We start from the raw sequence: 11,246 nt of genomic DNA, 5'->3' as shown, positions 1-11,246 counted from the left end.
AGGAATTGTCATTTAAAATTTAGGTAAAACATGTTAGTAAATTAAACACAATGGCTGAAATCTGTGGCATACTATTTTACATCACTTATTCAGGTACAATATGGTATGATTCTGTGGGTTCATAATTCTTCATTTAAGTGTGTCAAAGTCTCTTTGTAGTGGGACCGTTATTTTTTTTATGCTTGAAATTCATACCATTCTTTTTTCAGTAAAAGAATATTATTATGAAATCTTTTTTGTCTACGCCACATAAGTAGACAAACATGGGAAAAGCTCCTGGAAAACTGCCATCTTTTGCCTAGAAAATGCTGCTGTTGATGGTGTGCCATTATTTCCAATGATATTGTATTTATTTTGTCCTTCTTTAATAAAAAACCAATATTTCACTTTATGTATTTTATTTTATGTTTTTCTCTCCTTAGTTTTTCTTATATTCACTAGAGTAAATTGAGCATTATGACTGTAGTAACTTATACATTCAAAAATGACGCTATAAAAAGGTTCAGCCATTCAGCAATCATACTGTTCTGTTATTTACCATTTCTTTCCATTGAGTCACTGGTGTCATCATCTGAGTCTTTGTTGGTAGAGAGACTCTGTTTTTTTATGACTTTATTAGTTCACAACCCCACTAATTTTCTTTTCTTCAGGTACAGATTCTGTAGAAAGGTTGGATTTTCTCCATCCATCTTCTTTAAGTCAAGTCAGTTTTCCAAGTATACACAATGGGTTTTCAGTACGCTGAGGAAAAATACAAACATAATCTCAGCTCTACTGACGTACTGAATTGAGGCATTTCCCATGAGCTGACAAAACATGTCTCTAAAGAACAGTGACAGTGAGTTCATTTCGGAAGGAGAAAAAAAGATCTGCAGCAGTATGCTTTTCTTGTCTAATTTTTAAAATATTAGAGTATGACAAATTGAAGAAAAAATCATTATGAAGAGTAGTAATACTTCTCTTTCTCCATCATTTATTTTTAAATAATTTTCAAATTGTCCATATCTTGGTAGTATGTGCAGAATCATTGTCAGTTTTTAATATTTTTCAAGGAAATAAAGTAGCAAATGATATGAGTAAAATGTTGACCGCATCCTTCATGGATTCTCTTGATATGAGAACAGTCAAAATAAGCTACGAATAAGTAGGCACCATCTCATGGAAACTCTTTAACACCCTCAAACTGTGAAAATGAGTAAGACCCATGTGCCAAATATGATTTGACTGTAATCCTCCTGGTGTTATAGTATGAGATGGTGAGGGCTTGATAGTATTCAATTCAAATGGTAGACAATTCTTAACTATCAAGGAAGCCTGTGGTTCAGTTACCGAGCAATGTTATTTCAGTGCTGAAGCATACTGATGAAAGCATTCCTGAGATTCCTGTGCTTCCTTTAGGATGCTGTTTCTAAGAAATAACCAAGGAATGAAAGGGAATCTTCCTTTGCATTTTTCTCAGACAGAAGTCATGGAAGATTAGGATGTGACTTGATATAACCAATATAAACTAGATTTTTCTGATTCTGCAGTTGCTGAAGATTTAATTGTAGTAAATTATGTATAGAGGTGCCTGATGAAATAATCCATACCACTGTAGATGCTGCACTGCCAGTACTGCTGTTGTGTGTCAAAATATAAGTTTAGAATTTGAGAGTTAGATTTTAAAGTAATGTAAATGATGTGCAATTCTACTTGTTTTGCAGAAGTGCTTTGGTGAGTAAAACTCACAACTCCTTTTTCTTATTAACAGTCTTCCTCCCCTTCCTCTGGTTGATGGGTTTGATGTGAGGTTGAAGTGTTTAAGAACCCCAGATAAGGTAGATTTTGAAAAATATAAGCGTACAGAAACACAACAAAATAGTAGGCAGAGATCAGGAATACTGTGGCAGATGGTAATTAAGGATGGAAGGAACCACAGCAATCAGAGCACTAGAATCAACTAACCTGGGCACATAGAGGCTCATAGTGGCTGAACCACAAACAACACAGTATGCATTGAACAAATCCAGTCTCCCCACACAGATGAAAGGGATGTACCGCTTGGTCTTTATGTGGGACCCCTAACTCTAGGAGCAGGGACTGTCTAACGCTATTGCCTGAACTTGCCTTCCTTTTCTTTAACTAGGCTGCCTTGTCCATGCGCAATATGAGAAGATGCTGCAGATCTTCTTTTTCACGGCTACATCAAAGTGCTTTAAATAGTTTAGAAAAAGAATCTATAAGAAGTTTCCTATGCTAGTAAATGATGGTCCTGGGTTTCAAATGTCAATAGGACAACTAAGGAATGCTAGTAAGGTAAGCTGCAAGTATCTTTGATTCTGGGTCATATGTGACTTTTACAGATTACCTGAGCCTTCCAATTATTCTTATTTTAGTGTGTGTGGTTGCATGAGATTTTAACTGAGACCACAGGAATACATATTTAGAGGATATAGAGATTTAAAAATTTTAATCTTAATCGTACAACTCATAAATGGATAGATACTAAAATAAGCAATGTTAACAATTTGTGCTTCTAGCTAGACATTAGGACATGAGAATCAGGGATGCACAGTTAAACCTTAAAAGTCTGGACAGGAGCCAAACTTTCACAGTCAATCTTATTTTTTGATAACTATCTAAATAACATTTTCTTCAATGTTTTTTTTCCTTAAATAGCTGTGAGAAACTATTTTGCTGTATCTTATGTTGTTCTTGGACTATGATGTCTATATCAGCAATGAAGAGATTCCATTTTCTGACATACTACAGTCATTGTAGAAATGATTTTTTTTGAAAAGTAAATGCCAAGGATCCAAGATGGCATCGAGTGGCATGGACTTTGTTTAGAAACCAGAGTAATCAAATCAGAGATTTGGACTACGTTCTTAACCAGGAACACCAAGCTTCCAACTACACCACAGCGGGAGAATTCCACTGTTTAACAGAAATAAACTACAGAAATCCTGCACATCCCTGAATGCATGCAGAGCATGGATCAACTGGCGAGCAGTGACTGTGGCGGCGGTAACCGCTCAAGCAGGTAGCTAGGTCTGTAGGCAAGATCCTACCTGCCATGGTGATTAGCGCAGTGTCTTGAATACCTGCACAGTAACAGGTCCAGGGGGATTAGAGAGCATGCTTCTGGGGGTCCCCAGTGAGACCCTGAACCTGCATGGGGAGCACAGATCCCTAGAGATCAGCTACCATAGCTGCAAAAATTCAAGCAGGTAGCCAAGATTGCTTGCAAGGCCTCGCCTACTGAGGTGATTGCTGGGGAGTCTGGAAGATTTGGACAGACATAGGTCCAGGGGGAAGAGAGAACATCCTTCTGGGGTCCACAGTGATACCCAGAACCTGTGGGTGGAGCACAACCTCCTACAGAACAGCCACTGTGGCTACAGACATTCAAGCAGGTAGCCAGGATTGCTGGCAAGGCCCTGCCTACTGAAGTGTTTACCGCAGTGTCCAGAAGATCTGGACAGTAACAGGTCCAGGGGGAACAGAGAGAGTGCTTCTGGGGGTCCACAGAGAGGCCCAGAACTGGCAAGCAGCCACTGCACCTGCCAACACTCAAATAGATAGCTGAACGCAGGCAAGGCCCCACATAGAGAGGTGATTGGCATGGTACCAGAAGATCTGGACAATATCAGCTCCAGGAGGAACAGAGTGCATGTTTCTGAGGGTCCACAATGAGAACCAGAGCCTGTACAGAGAGCAAGGTGCCCCGCTAGAGAGCAGCTCCCTGGCTGCAGACACTTAAGTGTGTAGCCAGGAGCAGGCAAGGTCTTGCCATCTGAGGTGATTGGCATGGTGTCTGGAAAATCTAGACAATACTAGGCCCAGTGGGAACAGAGCATATTTCTGGGGACCCATAGAAAGTTTCAGAGACCGTGCAGAAAACATGGACGATTTTGAAGAGAAGCTGCCAGGCCTGCAGCCACCCAAGCAGGTAAACAGGACAGAAAAGGCAACGCTTACTGAGGTGATTAGCATGGTGACCTGCCTACAGGTGTGATTGGCACAGTGTCTGGAAGATCTGGAACATACTAAGTCCATGGTGATTAGAGAGCGCATTTCTGATCTTACCAGTCTGCAAAGAGTCCCAGAGCTAGACATGAGACCAGGCAGGAGGGGATATACCCACCAGCTGCAGTGCTAAAGCTGTGCTTAAAGCTTTCATGTTCTGTTCTAAGAATTTAAAGGAAGGGTGCACTCTTCCCAGCAGTGGTACAGGTGCCTGCCATTGTTAACCAGGAGCTTTGTATCTGAGACTGATCTATGGGCAGTGTACCTCCAGGCTGGAAATACTGGCCTGGATAAAACACAAGACAATGGGTGGCTCTAATGCCAGACTAACCTGCTAGTCTTGAGAAATCCCCAGAGGCCAGTGTCCAGGTGAGCGGGAGTGCAAAACCTAAAACCAGAGCTGAAGATGTTAGCCTCACCTGCACCCCCTGCCTTCCTCTCTACCATTCGTGGGCCTGTTGCCCAAGGAGGAACAAGGAAAGTGGACCTGAGCCTACCAGTCCACAGAGAAACCCAGGGCCCTCTCAGGGGACCAAGCAGCTGTGGATATCCCCCCCAGACACAGCAGTAAAGTGGTACACCCAGCTGGTCTAATCTAAGAACCTGGAGTAAGGGTGTACACTGCTCAACAGCTGAACAGGTTCCTGCCAGTAATAATCAGGAACTTGATATCTGAGACTGAACTGTGGGCAGTGTAACTCCAGACTGGGACTACTAACCCAGGAAAGACACAGGAAAACAGGTGGTTCTGATCTCAAAAAAAACTGCGTGTCCTGATAAAGCCTCAGGGTCTGGAAACTACTGCAATGTGAGTACAAAACCAGAACTCTGAGCCAAGGATGTTTGCATAAGTTGTGCCCCCTGACTTCTTCTCTGACCACTTTTGCCCAGGAGGAATAAAGAGCGTAGATCAAGCACACCAGAACTCGGAGAGACCCAGGACCCACACAAGGTCTCAGGCAGCTGCAGACACACCTCCATCCATAGATTTAAGGCTTCCCACTGCAGAGCAGGCATGTGTGTGGGCATGTCACACCTGCTCATCCTCTATCTCCCTCTCTCGATGCTTGGTGGGCCTGTTAGCCCAGGTGGAACAGAGAGGGTGGATCAGGGCCCCAACTTCAGAGACAGCAATATGACTAGAGGTCAACGCAAAACATTAAACAACAAAACCACCCAAAATATGGCGTGTCCAGATCCCAACTTTCCCATTGAAATCAACCCTAAGAACTCAAACACAGTAGTAATTCAAGAAAATGACCTCCAATCCATAGTAATGAAGATGATAATTCAGCAAATGAATAATACCCAAAAACAAAGGCAGGAAGAGGCAACCAAACAAATTGAAGACATTAAAGAGGCCTATAGAGACGAACTGGAAAAAATCCAGGAAAAGACAAACAGCCAGATGATGAAAATCAATAAAACAATTCAAGATCTGAAGGCCTATAAAAAGTCACTGGAAGAAACTCAAGAAAACACAAACAGCCAGATGAAGGAAATCAATAAAATGGTTCAAGATCTGAAGATGAAAATGGGAACAATGATAAAAACACAGACAGAATAAAGACTGGAAGAAACGAACTCAAAGAAGTATGCAAGTAATACAGACCTAAACTTCTCTAACAGAATTCAAGAAATGGGCGAACGAATCTCACCAGTAAAAGATTCTATGGTAGAACTTGAAACAAACATTAAAGAAAATGCTAATCTGAAAATTTCCTGACACAAAACATCGAAAAAATAAAGGACAACATGAAAAGACAAAATCTGAGGATAATAGTTGAGGAAAGAGAAGATGCCCGGCTCCAAGGACCTGAAAATATCTTCAACAAAATTATAGAAGAAAATTTCCACAATCTAAGGAAGAAGGTGCAAATAAACGTACAAGAGGCCTATAGAATACCAAATAGAACAGATTAGAGAAGAAAATTCTTCTGCCACATAATAATCAAGACACAAAATATACAGAAAAAAGAAAAAATATTAAAAATGGCAAGGGAAAAGGGCCAATTAACATTTAATGGCAAACCTACCAGAGTTACACCCTACTTCTCAACAGAGACCATAAAGACAGGAAGGCCTGGACAGAGGTCCTGCAAACCCTAAGAGACCATAGGTTCCAGGCAAGACTACGCTATCCAGTAAAGGTTTCAATAACTATTCATGGAGAAAACCACATTTTCCATGATAAAAACAAATTCAAACAATTCCTGCCCACTAATCTGGCCTTACATAAGTTAATAGAAAGAATACTCCAAAAGAAAGTGACAGACTACAACTGAAACTATATGGGATTTAGATAACTATACTGTCACAAAAACAATCACATAACTACTCTACTGAAACCAGCATCAAAAACAAGGGATTTAACAGTCACTGGTCACTAATATCTCTCAACATTAATGGTCTCAATTCTCCAATTAAAAAGACACAGACTAATCAAATGGATGCATAAGCAAGATCCAACATTCTTCTGCATCCAAGAAACACATCTCAGCCACAAGGATAGACATTACCTCAGGGTAAAGGCTGGGAAAAAGTATTCCAAGCAAATGGACACAAGAAGCAAACCAGTGTAGCCATTTTAATATCTAATAAATTAGACTTTATGCAAAAATTAATCAAAAGAGATGAGGAAGGACACTTTATACTCACCAAAGGTAAAGTCAAGGAAGATGACATCACAGTTATAAACATCTATGCTCCCAATACAGTGGCATGCACATTTGTAAAAGACCTATTAACAAAGCTCAAACCACACATCAATCCACACACACTTCAGCAGCCCACTTTCACTGAAGGATAGGTCATTGAAACAAAAACTGAATGGAGCAATAACAACATTAACCAACATCATGAATCAAATGGATCTAGCAGATATCTACAGACCTTTTCACCCAACCACAAAGGATTAAAACTTTTTCTCCAAACCCCATTGAATCTTCTCCAAAAATGACCACATAATAGGTCACAAAGCAAGCCTCAACAGATTCAAGAAGATTGAAATAATACCATGTATCCTATCAGTTCACCTTGGTCTGAGACTGGACTTCAATAACAATAGAAACAATAAGAAGCCTACACACATATGGAAACTAAACAATTCTCTACTTGATGATCCTGAGTCAGGGAAGAAATAAAGTAAGAAATAGAATACTTCCTGCAATTCAATGAAAATGAAGGATAGCCAAACTAACTAAAAGGCAGAGAGGCACTATCCAAATCAACAAAATCAGAAATGAAAAGGGAGATATAACAGCAGACACTGAATTAATACAAAGAATCATAAGACCCTATTTTAAAGGCATATGACACAAAATTGAAAATCTAAGAGAACAGGACAATTTTCTTGATCGATTCTACTTGCCAAAATTGAATTAAGAACAGATAAACCAATTAAACAGTCCTATGTCTCCTATACAAATAGAAGCAATTATTGATAGTCTCTCAACCAAAAGAAGCCCAGGGCCAGACCAATTCAGCACAGAATTCTACCAGACCTTCAAAGAAGAGCTAATACCAATACTCTTCAAGCTACTCCAAAAGATAGAAATGGATGGAACTCTACCAAATTCATTCTATGAGGCCACAGTCACATCGATACCTAAGCCCAACAAAGATCCAACAAAAAAGAGACTATTAGACCAATTTCTCTTATAAATATTGATGCAAAAAATACTCAATAAAATACTCACAAAACAAATACAACAACATATCAAAGATATCATTTACCATGACCAGGTAGGCTTCTTTCCTGGCATGCAGAGCTGGTTTAGTGTACCGAAATCCATCAATGTAATCTACCATACAAACAAACTGAAAGAAAACACCACAAGATCATCTCCTTAGATGCAGAAAAAGCATTTGACAAAATCCAACACCCATTCATGTTAAGGTTTTGGAGAGATCGGGAATACAAGGCACATACCTAAACATAATAAAGGCTATATACAGCAAGCCAATAGCCAACATCAAATTAAATGGAGAAATACTCAATGAAATTACTCTAAAATCAGGGCCCAGACAAGGCTGCCCACTTTTCTCTATATCTCTTCAATGTAGTTCTTGAAGATGTAGCCAGAGCAATAAGACAGCAAAACGAGATCAACGGGATCCAAATGGGAAAGGAGGAAGTAAAATTATCCCTATTTGCTGATGATATGAGAGTGTATATAAGTGACCCAAAAAATTCCACCAGAGAACTACAGCTGATAAACACATCCAGCATATTGGCTAGATACAAAATTAATTTTAAAAAGTTAGTAGCTTTCCTATATACAAATGACAAACATGCACAGGAAGAAATTAAGAAAGCTACACTCTTCACGATAGCCACAAACAATATAAAATATCTAGGAATAACTCTAACCAAGGAAGTGAAGGACTTGTTTGAAAAAAAAAACTTTAAATCTCTGAAGAAAGAGATTGAAGATGACATCAGATGATGGAAAGATGTCCCTTGTTCATGAATCAGGTGAATTAACATAGTAAAAATGGCCATCTTACCAAAAGCAATTTACGGATTCATGTAATCCTTATCAAAATAACTACACAATATTTTAAAGACATTGAAAGAACAGGGGGAGGAGGTCCCCCTCAGACACAGACATAGGGGTGGGGGGGAAGTGGAAGGAAGGGAGGAATGGGAAGATACAAGGGATGGGCTAACAACTGAGATGTAATATGAATAAATTAATTTAAAAAATTAAAAAAAAGAACAATTCTCAACTTCAAATGGAAAAACAAAACACCCAGAATAGCTAAAACAATTCTATACAATAAAAGATCCTCCGGATGAATATCCATTCCTGATCTCAAGCTGTTCTATAGAGAAACAGTAATTAAAACAGCATGGTACTGGCACAGCAATAGGCCGGTGGAACAATGGAATGAAATTGAAGACCCAGAAATGAATCCATACACATATGATCACTTGATTTTAGACAAAGAAGCCAAATCTATTCAATGGGAAAACTATAGCATCTTCGACAAATGGTGCTGGTGTAACTGGATGTCTACATGTAGAAAAATGCAATTAGACCCATACTTGTCACCATGCACAAAACTCAAGTCCAAGTGCATTAAAGACCTCATCATAAAACCTGAGTCACTAAATCTGTTAGAAGAAAAAGTGGGGAAGAACCTGGAATACATTGGCACAGGAGACAACTTCCTGAACACAACACCAACAGCCCAGGCCTTAAGGTCAACAATTAATAAATGGGACATCATGAGGTAGAGAAGCTTCTGTAAGGCAGGAGACACTGTCAACAGAACAAAGTGACAGCCTACAGACTGGGAAAAGATCTTCACCAGCCCTACATCTAACAAAGTTGTAATATCCAAAATACATAAAGAACTCAAGAAATTAAACACCACTAAACCAAATAATCCAATTGAGAAATGGGGCCCAGAATTAAACAGAGAATTTTCAACAAAGGAATACCAAATGGGTGAGAAACACTTCTCTTTAGTCATCAGAGAAGTGCAAATCAAAGCAACTCTGAGATTCCATCTTACACCCATCAGAATGGCCAAGATAAAAAATTCAAGCAACACCACATGCTGGCAAGGAGGTGGAGAAAGAGGAACACTCCTTCATTGCTGGTGGGAATGCAAACTAGTGCAGGCACTTTGGAAATCTGTCTAGTGCTATCTCAGAAAACTTGGAATAGGGCTTCCTCAAGACCCAGCTATTCCACTCCTTGGAATATACCCAGAAAATTCTCCAGTATACAGTAGGGACATTTGCTCAACCATGTCCATAGCAGCCTTATTCATAATAGCCAGAACATGGAAACAGTCTAAATGTTCCTCAGTAGAAGAATAGATAAAGAAACGGTGGTACATTTACACTATGGATTATTACTCACCAATAAAAAAAGGAATTTATGAAATTTGTGGACAAATTGATTGACCTAGAAATGATCATAATGAGTGAGCTAACCGAGAAGCAGAGAGACACAGATAGTATATACTCACTTATAACTGGACACTAGGCCAAGAGGCATGTCTCATGAAAGTCTTCACCTACCAGGAAAGTTGGATAGAGGGGAGGACATCCTAAGGTGAGAGAAATATAGGAGATAGGGAAATAGATGGATCCAGAGGGTCCTAGAAACCCTACAAGAACACTATGATGGGCAGGCCTGGGCCTAGGGGTTCTGCTCGATCTATGGCACCAACCAAGCACAATACATGCAGTCATCATCAAACCCCTATCCAGAACTAGCCAAGGTACAGGACATTATCTACAGTTAAGTGGAGACTGGGGACTGACTTTCACACAAACTCTGGTTCCCCATATTTAGGCATGTCCCCTTGATGGGGAGGCCCAATGGCACTCAGAGGAAGGATAGCAGACTACCAAGAAGAAACTTGATACCCTAGCATCATACTCAAGGGGAGGAGGTCCCCATCAGTCACAGTCATAGGGAAGGGGAATGGGGTGAAAGCAGGAGGGAGGGAGGAATGGGAGGATGCACAGGATGGGATAGCAATTGAGATGTACTATGAATGATTTTATTTTTCAATAAACAAACAAAACAAAACAATAAAAGAAAATGCCAAAAAATAAAAGTTTTAACAAATACCCAGTATTGTTACCAGGATGCATTGTCAAATCCATGTGTTTAAGTCTCATGGTTATCCCGCATCAAAAAATCTAGTTGAAGATTTTGTCAGTGAATGTTTTCTTCTGCAAATTTAATACTCTTTCTCTAATCCTGTTTGTATGGACTGAAACACAGTTTTCTATATATCCCAGTATTATACTCACGTGTGATTTACTGCTTAGCAGGTTTCCCTGTGCACTTTCATTGCATACAGTCTTATAATAGACAAGTTATGGCTATTTTTTACTATTTGAATATTGTTAATCTGAAAGAAAAGAGAGTTAAAACAAGCTGGAGTGTGACTTGTTAAGTTTTTTTTTTGTGCTTTCTATTGTTGTATTATGTGGGCTTTCATTCCCTTTATTTACCGATTTTTTTCTTAGACATCTCAATATATTTTGTGAATGTGGAGGATTCTTTCACTGCCATATCTCAACCCAGACTAAACCATTTTCCTTAGTATTTTTGTGGCTGAGAAATAGAGCCATGCTCAAGATGGCTTTCCTCAGTATAGGTGAATGACACCATCTAATGCCTTTAAATTATTATACAATTCTGAGGATTTCTCTCACACACTAATGTTTTCTGAGCAGAATAGGCAGCGGGTACATAACCTGGACT

This window comes from Acomys minous, assembly GCF_964271855.1.
Source record: "Acomys minous genome assembly, chromosome: 2".
NCBI classification, from domain to species: domain Eukaryota; kingdom Metazoa; phylum Chordata; class Mammalia; order Rodentia; family Muridae; genus Acomys; species Acomys minous.
The sequence above is the reverse complement of the archived record's forward strand: the minus strand, read 5'-3'. Positions refer to the sequence as shown.